At 48.5% G+C, this 10724-nt stretch overlaps 1 protein-coding gene across 4 annotated transcripts in view; it reads right to left on the minus strand.

The window, feature by feature from the left end:
* The window catches only part of LOC115124376 (serine/threonine-protein kinase receptor R3-like), a 35934-nt gene extending 25210 nt beyond the window's left edge, over positions 1-10724 (minus strand). For 3 of the 4 annotated variants that reach the window (XM_065020863.1, XM_065020862.1, XM_065020860.1), the window contains exon 1: positions 9998-10723. The gene's annotated coding sequence lies outside the window, so the exon portion shown is untranslated. Of the gene's footprint in view, positions 1-9997 lie in introns of all 4 variants that reach the window. The other variant, XM_065020861.1, reaches the window with a different exon arrangement.

A 10724-nucleotide genomic window follows, 5' to 3' on the forward strand; every position in this document is an offset into this window, starting at 1 on the left:
TGTGTGTCCAGCCCCTGTGTCTGTGTGTGTGTGTGTGTGTGTGTGTGTGTAGCTGCCCTGGCCCAGACTCAGGCTAGTCAGTTACAATGCTTACTCCCATTGAGAGGCCACACCCTGGCCGGCCCGCCACAGAGGGAGACTCAGGTCGGCTCATCGTGTGTGTGTGTGTTGGGGGGGGGGGGGGGGGGTGCTCATTGTTCAGGTCTGCACTTCTGTGGGTCACGCAAGCTAGAGAGGCTAGGCTGGAGAATGGGTTTCTTTGGCCTGTCACCATCACCTGGCACCATCACTATGGTGAAGCATGGTGGTGGCAGCATCATGCTGAGGGGATGTTTTTCAGTGGCAGGGACTGGGAGACTAGTCAGAATTGAGGCAAAGATGAACGGAGCAAAGTACAGAGAGATCCTTGATGAAAACCTGCTCCAGGTTCACCTTCCAACAGGACAACGACTCTAAGCACACAGCCAAGACAACGCAGGAGTGGCTTCGGGGGTAGTATCTGAATGTCCTTGAGTGGCCCAGCCAGAGCCCGGACTTGAACCCGATCGAACATCTCTGGAGAGACCTGAAAATAGCTGTGCTGCGATGCTCCCCATCCAACCTGACAGAGCTTGAGAGAATCTGCAGAGAAGAATGGGAGAAACTCCCAAAATACAGATGTGCCAAGCTTGTAGCATCATACCCGAAGAAGACTCAAGGCTGTAATCGCTGCCCAAGGTGCTTCAACAAAGTACTGAGTAAAAGGTCTGAATATTTATGTGAATGTGATATTTCATTTTTTATTTTTTTTGTAATGCATTTACAAAAATGTCTAAAAACCTGTTTTTGCTTTGTCGTTATGGGGTATTGTGTGAATATTGATGAGGGGAAAAATAATTTAATCAATTTTGGAACAAGGCTGTAACATAACAAAATGTGGAAAAAGTCAAGGGGTCTTTGTGTGTATCGTTTTGTATTGCTAGGTATTACTAGAAACACAAGAATTTCGCTGCACCTGCGATACCATCTGCAAATATGTGTACGCAACCAATAAATCATTTGATTTGATCTGCGGGGCTCCAGCTCAACTCAAGCACCTCATATGATACAAATCCAGTAATGTCAATTCTAGAACACCAAGGAGTTCCGGTTTGGCATTGAGGTACAAGGCCACAAAGGGTTCTGAGTCCCACAGCCCTACCACAATACGTCTCCAAGCCAATCCGTGGTGCATTATTACACACTGACTGGCAGAGAGTTTGTTAGCATTTCCTGTACGATGCATCCCTTGAGAAAAGCCCAGCAGCTGAAACTTCAGGGCCACCTTATATTTAACTGAATAGTAACTGTTATGTTTTTGGGACATGCATGCACCCCATTCGTCACTGTATCATGCAGCATCCGACATGTCAGCTGTGTTTTAATCTGAGGGCCTTTATGAAGACAAACATTGTGTAAACACAGCTCCACCCATTGAATTGGCCTATTCTCTATGGAGGAGCACTAACCCCACTGTCTCTGATACCTTCTCTAGTTCAGATCTCCCTTCTCCACCGCAGACTAAATGTCCCCACTTGTCTGAATTGTCCTTATTTTACTATCCTTGTGAGGACTCTAGTCCCCACAAGGATAGTACAACCAAACACACACATACTTCCTCTCACTGTGTCTTCTTGTTTGTCTACACTCTGTTCACAACACCACGGTCTTTACTCAGACCTGTGGGAAAACACAGCCCTTGTCATCTTTTCACTCTCATCTGAAAAGTATCTCAGTCCCATCTCTCAATCCATTTTACATAGTTGTTGTGGTGGTGGGGAGGAAAGTACCCTCTGGATGACATAGATGTTGTGGTGGTGGGGAGGAAAGTCCCCTCTGGATGACATAGATGTTGTGGTGGTGGGGAGGAAAGTCCCCTCAGGATTACATAGATTTTGTGGTGGTGGGGAAGGAAAGTCCCCTCTGGATTACATAGATGTTGTGGTGGTGGGAAGGAAAGTCCCCTCTGGATTACATAGATGTTGTGGTGGTGGGAAGGAAAGTCCCCTCTGGATTACATAGATGTTGTGGTGGTGGGGAGAAAAGTCCCCTCTGGATTACATAGTTGTTGTGGTGGTGGGGAAGGAAAGTCCCCTCTGGATTACATAGATGTTGTGGTGGTGGGGAGGAAAGTCCCCTCTGGATTACATAGTTGTTGTGGTGGTGGGGAAGGAAAGTCCCCTCTGGATTACATAGATGTTGTGGTGGTGGGAAGGAAAGTCCCCTCTGGATTACATAGATGTTGTGGTGGTGGGGAGGAAAGTCCCCTCTGGATTACATAGATGTTGTGGTGGTGGGGAGGAAAGTCCCCTCTGGATTACATAGATGTTGTGGTGGTGGGGAGGAAAGTCCCCTCTGGATTACATAGATGTTGTGGTGGTGGGGAGGAAAGTCCCCTCTGGATTACATAGATGTTGTGGTGGTGGGGAGGAAAGTCCCCTCTGGATTACATAGATGTTGTGGTGGTGGGGAGGAAAGTCCCCTCTGGATTACATAGATGTTGTGGTGGTGGGGAGGAAAGTCCCCTCTGGATTACATAGATGTTGTGGTGGTGGGGAAGGAAAGTCCCCTCTGGATTACATAGATGTTGTGGTGGTGGGAAGGAAAGTCCCCTCTGGATTACATAGATGTTGTGGTGGTGGGGGAGGAAAGTCCCCTCTGGATTACATAGATGTTGTGGTGGTGGGGAGGAAAGTCCTCCTACTGGATTAGGAAAGATGTTGTGGTGGTGGGGAGGAAAGTCCCCTCTGGAATACATAGATGTTGTGGTGGTGGGGGCGGAAAGGAACCAGTGGAGGCAACAGCAGCATTCTACTACATTGGGACATTATAGGCCTAAACAACTGAACTGATCTATTTAACTTTGTAAAACAATTTACTACATAGGATCAGATGACAGAAGAATCTTTGTCATTCAGCTAATATTTTTCCCCCACAGATATCCATGATTGTATGTTCAGTATCTGTTGATTAGTAAAGTATTTACAGCTTTAATCCTGTGATTGTTGTGACTCAGAGCTTGTTACGATGAGAGAGAGACTGGGAGTCTGGTCTGGTATGTCTAATTGTATCTGCATTAGACAGACATGGCAAAGCAAGGCTTAGTGGTCTGTCTGTAAGGTTCAATTACTGAGTACATCCCAAATGGCACCTTATCACGTATTTAGTGCACTACTTTTGACCAGGACCCATAGGACTCCAGTCAAAAGTAGTGCACTGTGTAGGGAGTAGGGTGCCTTTTGGGACTCAGATATTGTATATGTTCTCTCTAACATGTGAGGTAGAATCAGCTCTCCTCTATACTCGCATGCTTAAACCAACATGATAAATGGAAACAGAATACTTCAAGGGATTTGCAAACAGAGCCTGGCTCCCTGGTACAGTTAACCACACCTGGCTCCCTGGTACAGTTAACCACACCTGGCTCCCTGGTACAGTTAACCATATCTGGCTCCCTGGTACAGTTAACCACACCTGGCTCCCTGGTACAGTTAACCACACCTGGCTCCCTGGTACAGTTAACCACACCTGGCTCCCTGGTACAGTTAACCACACCTGGCTCCCTGGTACAGTTAACCACACCTGGCTCCCTGGTACAGTTAACCATATCTGGCTCCCTGGTACAGTTAACCACACCTGGCTCCCTGGTACAGTTAACCACACCTGGCTCCCTGGTACAGTTAACCACACCTGGCTCCCTGGTACAGTTAACCACACCTGGCTCCCTGGTACAGTTAACCACACCTGGCTCCCTGGTACAGTTAACCACACCTGGCTCCCTGGTACAGTTAACCTGGCTCCCCACACCTGGCTCCCTGGTACAGTTAACCACACCTGGCTCCCTGGTACAGTTAACCACACCTGGCTCCCTGGTACAGTTAACCACACCTGGCTCCCTGGTACAGTTAACCACACCTGGCTCCCTGGTACAGTTAACCACATCTGGCTCCCTGGTACAGTTAACCACACCTGGCTCCCTGGTACAGTTAACCACACCTGGCTCCCTGGTACAGTTAACCACACCTGGCTCCCTGGTACAGTTAACCACACCTGGCTCCCTGGTACAGTTAACCATATCTGGCTCCCTGGTACAGTTAACCATATCTGGCTCCCTGGTACAGTTAACCACATCTGGCTCCCTGGTACAGTTAACCACACCTGGCTCCCTGGGACAGTTAACCACACCTGGCTCCTCTACTACAGATGGCTCCCTGGTACAGTTAACCACACCTGGCTCCTCTACTACAGATGGCTCCCTGGTACAGTTAACCAAACCTGGCTCCTCTACTACAGATGGCTCCCTGGTACAGTTAACCACACCACAGTTAACACAGATGGCTCCCTGGCTCACCTGGTACAGTTAACCACACCTGGCTCCTCTACTACAGATGGCTCACTGGTACAGTTAACCACACTTGGCTCCTCTACTACAGATGGCTTCCTGGTACAGTTAACCACACCTGGCTCCTCTACTACAGATGGCTCCCTGGTACAGTTAACCACACCTGGCTCAGATGGCTCCCTCTACTAACAGATGGCTCCCTGGTACAGTTAACCACACCTGGCTCACTGGTACACCTGGTTAACCACACCTGGCTCCCTGGTACAGTTAACCACACCTGGCTCACTGGTACAGTTAACCACACCTGGCTCACTGGTACAGTTAAACACCTGGCTCCACCTGGCTCCTCTACTACAGATGGCTCCCTGGTACAGTTAACCACACCTGGCTCCCTGGCTCCCTACAGTTAACCACACCTGGCTCCTCTACTACAGATGGCTCCCTGGTACAGTTAACCACACCTGGCTCCTCTACTACAGATGGCTCCCTGGTACAGTTAACCAAACCTGGCTCCTCTACTACAGATGGCTCCCTGGTACAGTTAACCACACCTGGCTCCCTGGTACAGTTAACCACACCTGGCTCCTCTACTACAGATGGCTCACTGGTACAGTTAACCACACTTGGCTCCTCTACTACAGATGGCTTCCTGGTACAGTTAACCACACCTGGCTCCTCTACTACAGATGGCTCCCTGGTACAGTTAACCACACCTGGCTCCTCTACTACAGATGGCTCCCTGGTACAGTTAACCACACCTGGCTCACTGGTACAGTTAACCACACCTGGCTCCCTGGTACAGTTAACCACACCTGGCTCACTGGTAAAGTTAACCACACCTGGCTCACTGGTACAGTTAACTACACCTGCCTCCCTGGTACAGTTAACCACACCTGGCTCACTGGTACAGTTAACCACACCTGGCTCAGATGTACAGTTAACCACACCTGGTACAGTTAACCACACCTGGCTCCTCTACTACAGATGGCTCCCTGGTACAGTTAACCTGGCTCACTGGTACAGTTAACCACACCTGGCTCCTCTACTACAGATGGCTCCCCACACCTGGCTCCCTGGTACAGTTAACCACACCTGGCTCCTCTACTACAGATGGCTCCCTGGTACAGTTAACCACACCTGGCTCCTCTACTACAGATGGCTCCCTGGTACAGTTAACCACACCTGGCTCCTCTACTACAGATGGCTCCCTGGTACAGTTAACCACACCTGGCTCACTGGTACAGTTAACCACACCTGGCTCCCTGGTACAGTTAACCACACCTGGCTCACTGGTAAAGTTAACCACACCTGGCTCACTGGTACAGTTAACTACACCTGCCTCCCTGGTACAGTTAACCACACCTGGCTCACTGGTACAGTTAACCACACCTGGCTCACTGGTACAGTTAACCACACCTGGCTCCTCTACTACAGATGGCTCCCTGGTACAGTTAACCACACCTGGCTCCCTGGTACAGTTAACCACACCTGGCTCCTCTACTACAGATGGCTCCCTGGTACAGTTAACCACACCTGGCTCCTCTACTACAGATGGCTCCCTGGTACAGTTAACCACACCTGGCTCACTGGTACAGTTAACCACACCTGGCTCACTGGTAAAGTTAACCACACCTGGCTCACTGGTACAGTTAACTACACCTGGCTCCCTGGTACAGTTAACCACACCTGGCTCACTGGTACAGTTAACCACACCTGGCTCCTCTACTACAGATGGCTCCCTGGTACAGTTAACCACACCTGGCTCCTCTACTACAGATGGCTCCCTGGTACAGTTAACCACACCTGGCTCCCTGGTACAGTTAACCACACCTGGCTCCTCTAACTACACCTGGATCTACTAACCACCCTGGCTACAGTTAACCACACCTGGCTCCTCTACTACAGATGGCTCCCTGGTACAGTTAACCACACCTGGCTCACTGGTACAGTTAACCACACCTGGTTCCCTGGTACAGTTAACCACACCTGGCTCCTCTACTACAGATGGCTCCCTGGTACAGTTAAACACACCTGGCTCCTCTACTACAGATGGCTCCCTGGTACAGTTAACCACACCTGGCTCACTGGTACAGTTAACCACACCTGGCTCCCTGGTACAGTTAACCACACCTGGCTCCTTGGTACAGATAACCACACCTGGCTCACCATACCTGGCTCCTCTACTACAGATTGCTCCCTGGTACAGTTAACCACACCTGGCTCCTCTACTACAGATGGCTCCCTGGTACAGTTAACCACACCTGGCTCCTCTACTACAGATGGCTCCCTGGTACAGTTAACCACACCTGGCTCACTGGTACAGTTAACCACACCTGGCTCCCTGGTACAGTTAACCACACCTGGCTCACTGGTACAGTTAACCACACCTGGCTCACTGGTAAAGTTAACCACACCTGGCTCACTGGTACAGTTAACTACACCTGGCTCCCTGGTACAGTTAACCACACCTGGCTCACTGGTACAGTTAACCACACCTGGCTCACTGGTACAGTTAACCACACCTGGCTCACTGGTACAGATGGCTCCCTGGTACAGTTAACCACACCTGGCTCCTCTACTACAGATGGCTCCCTGGTACAGTTAACCACACCTGGCTCCCTGGTACAGTTAACCACACCTGGCTCACTGGTACAGTTAACCACACCTGGCTCACTGGTAAAGTTAACCACACCTGGCTCACTGGTAGAGTTAACTACACCTGGCTCCCTGGTACAGTTAACCACACCTGGCTCACTGGTACAGTTAACCACACCTGGCTCACTGGTACAGTTAACCACACCTGGCTCCTCTACTACAGATGGCTCCCTGGTACAGTTAACCACACCTGGCTCCTCTACTACAGATGGCTCCCTGGTACAGTTAACCACACCTGGCTCCCTGGTACAGTTAACCACACCTGGCTCCTCTACTACAGATGGCTCCCTGGTACAGTTAACCACACCTGGCTCACTGGTACAGTTAACCACACCTGGCTCCTCTACTACAGATGGCTCACTGGTATAGTTAACCACACCTGGCTCCTCTACTACAGATGGCTCCCTGGTACAGTTAACCACACCTGGCTCACTGGTACAGTTAACCACACCTGGCTCCTCTACTACAGATGGCTCACTGGTATAGTTAACCACACCTGGCTCCTCTACTACAGATGGCTCCCTGGTACAGTTAACCACACCTGGCTCCTCTACTACAGATGGCTCCCTGGTACAGTTAACCACACCTGGCTCCTCTACTACAGATGGCTCCCTGGTACAGTTAACCACACCTGGCTCCTCTACTACAGATGGCTCCCTGGTACAGTTAACCACACCTGGCTCCTCTACTACAGATGGCTCCCTGGTACAGTTAACCCCACCTGGCTCACTGGTACAGTTAACCACACCTGGCTCCTCTACTACAGATGGCTCACTGGTATAGTTAACCACACCTGGCTCCTCTACTACAGATGGTTCCCTGGTACAGTTAACCACACCTGGCTCACTGGTACAGTTAACCACACCTGGCTCACTGGTAAAGTTAACCACACCTGGCTCACTGGTACAGTTAACTACACCTGGCTCCCTGGTACAGTTAACCACACCTGGCTCACTGGTACAGTTAACCAGACCTGGCTCACTGGTACAGATGGCTCCCTGGTACAGTTAACCACACCTGGCTCCTCTACTACAGATGGCTCCCTGGTACAGTTAACCACACCTGGCTCCCTGGTACAGTTAACCACACCTGGCTCACTGGTACAGTTAACCACACCTGGCTCACTGGTAAAGTTAACCACATCTGGCTCACTGGTACAGTTAACTACACCTGGCTCCCTGGTACAGTTAACCACACCTGGCTCACTGGCACAGTTAACCACACCTGGCTCACTGGTACAGTTAACCACACCTGGCTCCTCTACTACAGATGGCTCCCTGGTACAGTTAACCACACCTGGCTCCCTGGTACAGTTAACCACACCTGGCTCCTCTACTACAGATGGCTCCCTGGTACAGTTAACCACACCTGGCTCACTGGTACAGTTAACCACACCTGGCTCCTCTACTACAGATGGCTCACTGGTATAGTTAACCACACCTGGCTCCTCTACTACAGATGGCTCCCTGGTACAGTTAACCACACCTGGCTCACTGGTACAGTTAACCACACCTGGCTCCTCTACTACAGATGGCTCACTGGTATAGTTAACCACACCTGGCTCCTCTACTACAGATGGCTCCCTGGTACAGTTAACCACACCTGGCTCCTCTACTACAGATGGCTCCCTGGTACAGTTAACCACACCTGGCTCCTCTACTACAGATGGCTCCCTGGTACAGTTAACCACACCTGGCTCCTCTACTACAGATGGCTCCCTGGTACAGTTAACCACACCTGGCTCCTCTACTACAGATGGCCTGCACCATGGCTCGTCATAATAGGCCACACAACACCTTAAAAGACTACTGATGATGGGAAAGATAAAGTGTTGAGTAGGAGTGATGATCAAGGAACAGTTTTGACTTTAGATATTAATGAATAAGATTACATGGACGGGGGACCTGATCCTAGATCAGCACTCCTACTCGGAGACGCTTTATGAATGAGGCCCTTGATCTAGCATCATGTCCCTCATTCATATAATCATATTCATTATTATCTAAAAGGCAAACCCGGTCTTAGATCGGCAGGACTGTTACTCTGACACTGCCTTATGAATATGGGCTCTGGGTTTTGCTTTCAATAGACTCAATAACGGGCCATCTTTTGCAATGTTCTATCCTGTAACCTGAACCGTGCTTTATCTTGGTCGTAGAAGTCATGTTGATCTTACACATTTCTTCTCTGCTTCTTTGTCCTCCATTCCTTTAATTCGAAAGAGAAGCTCTCAAATAAATATTTAGTTCTCAAAGGATATTTCCAGATGTTTTTGGAATACTGAGAAACTGCTAAATGTCCAACTATATTATTAAAGCATGATAACATGGTTATATCAGGACATTTTTCTTAATTTTAAAGCCCGTTTGTACACTAATTTAGCCCATAATTGAAAAGGATAATGCTCAATGTCACTGCTGGAGACATTCTAGAGTGGAAACATTTGAAGGCGTTCTATCCAATAAGCGCCGCTGTGGTTCAGAGTTGTCCGTTGTGGTCCAGGTGTGACATATGTCAGTTAGGCATTATAAACCGGCTCGTTTGAGCCCTGAATGCTGTTTGGCTGAAACCCGTGGTATATTAGACCTTATACCACGGGTATCACACAAAATTACTTGTTTACTGTTGTAATTACGTTTGTAACCAGTTCATAATAGCAATAAGCCACCTTGGGGGTTTGTGGTATATGGCCAATATAGCACGACTAAGGGCTGTATCCAGGCACTCCTGCGTTGCGTCGTACATAAGAACAGCCTTTAACCGTGGTATATTGTCCATATACCACACCTCGTCGGGCATTATTGCTTAATTAGAGGTAGGCTACGTGATTTACCAGCATCCACCTGTTCATTCTCACAATCATAGCCTACAACAGATACTTGTAATAACTAAATGTTCCCAGTTATTAGAAAAGCAATCCACACCGAGACAAAAATGTAAACGAACAGCTGTCACAAATGTCAGATCGAATGTGACTTTTACCTGTTTTTCCCTTCTACGTGCAGCTCTCTTTCCTCTTGCTTTTCACGCGGAAGCCAAATGGTGTACCATGGAAATGCAGCACGTTTGTCCCATATTAAAAACGAAATGTGTATTTTAAAGTATTAAAAGACACCCAAAAGTCATGTATGAGATACGTCTTCAATCGTGTGTCAACTTTTGAGTTCAGTGAACGGTTTTAGTTCCAAATGTTCAATCCTAACATCTCACCACATCCTTTCCCCTTTCGATGCTGATCAGTCACTACACGGACTGCTCCTCTCAACCTTTTCGGTCTCTTAAAACTATGTCACACATCCAATAAAAACGATTCTAAACTGAAACTCCAAAATATCTGACGAAAAATTAGCGATCCTTATGTCCGAGATATAGTCCGTCCAAGTTATTACATATTTGTATCGTCTGAAGCGCAACACAATGACCCTGTATCTCGGGCTAAAATCTTCCACTGATAAACCGAAAACACGAAACTCGAGCCTGAAACATAGGCTACTAGACGTCAGTCTTCTGCTTTTAATAAATAACTTAACTAACACAATTAAATACCTTCTCAAACAGCTAATATCTCCATCTCGATAAAGTATCCTACATAGAATGCCTAGGAACCTAACTTTGCTCTGTTCCTGATTCATGCGCAATATCAAGCCTACGGAGATTTTAAATACACAATTTTGTCCCACCCCTCATTGTCCTGGAAGGGATCTGGCTG

This window comes from Oncorhynchus nerka, linkage group LG7 (assembly GCF_034236695.1).
Source record: "Oncorhynchus nerka isolate Pitt River linkage group LG7, Oner_Uvic_2.0, whole genome shotgun sequence".
NCBI classification, from domain to species: Eukaryota; Metazoa; Chordata; class Actinopteri; order Salmoniformes; family Salmonidae; genus Oncorhynchus; species Oncorhynchus nerka.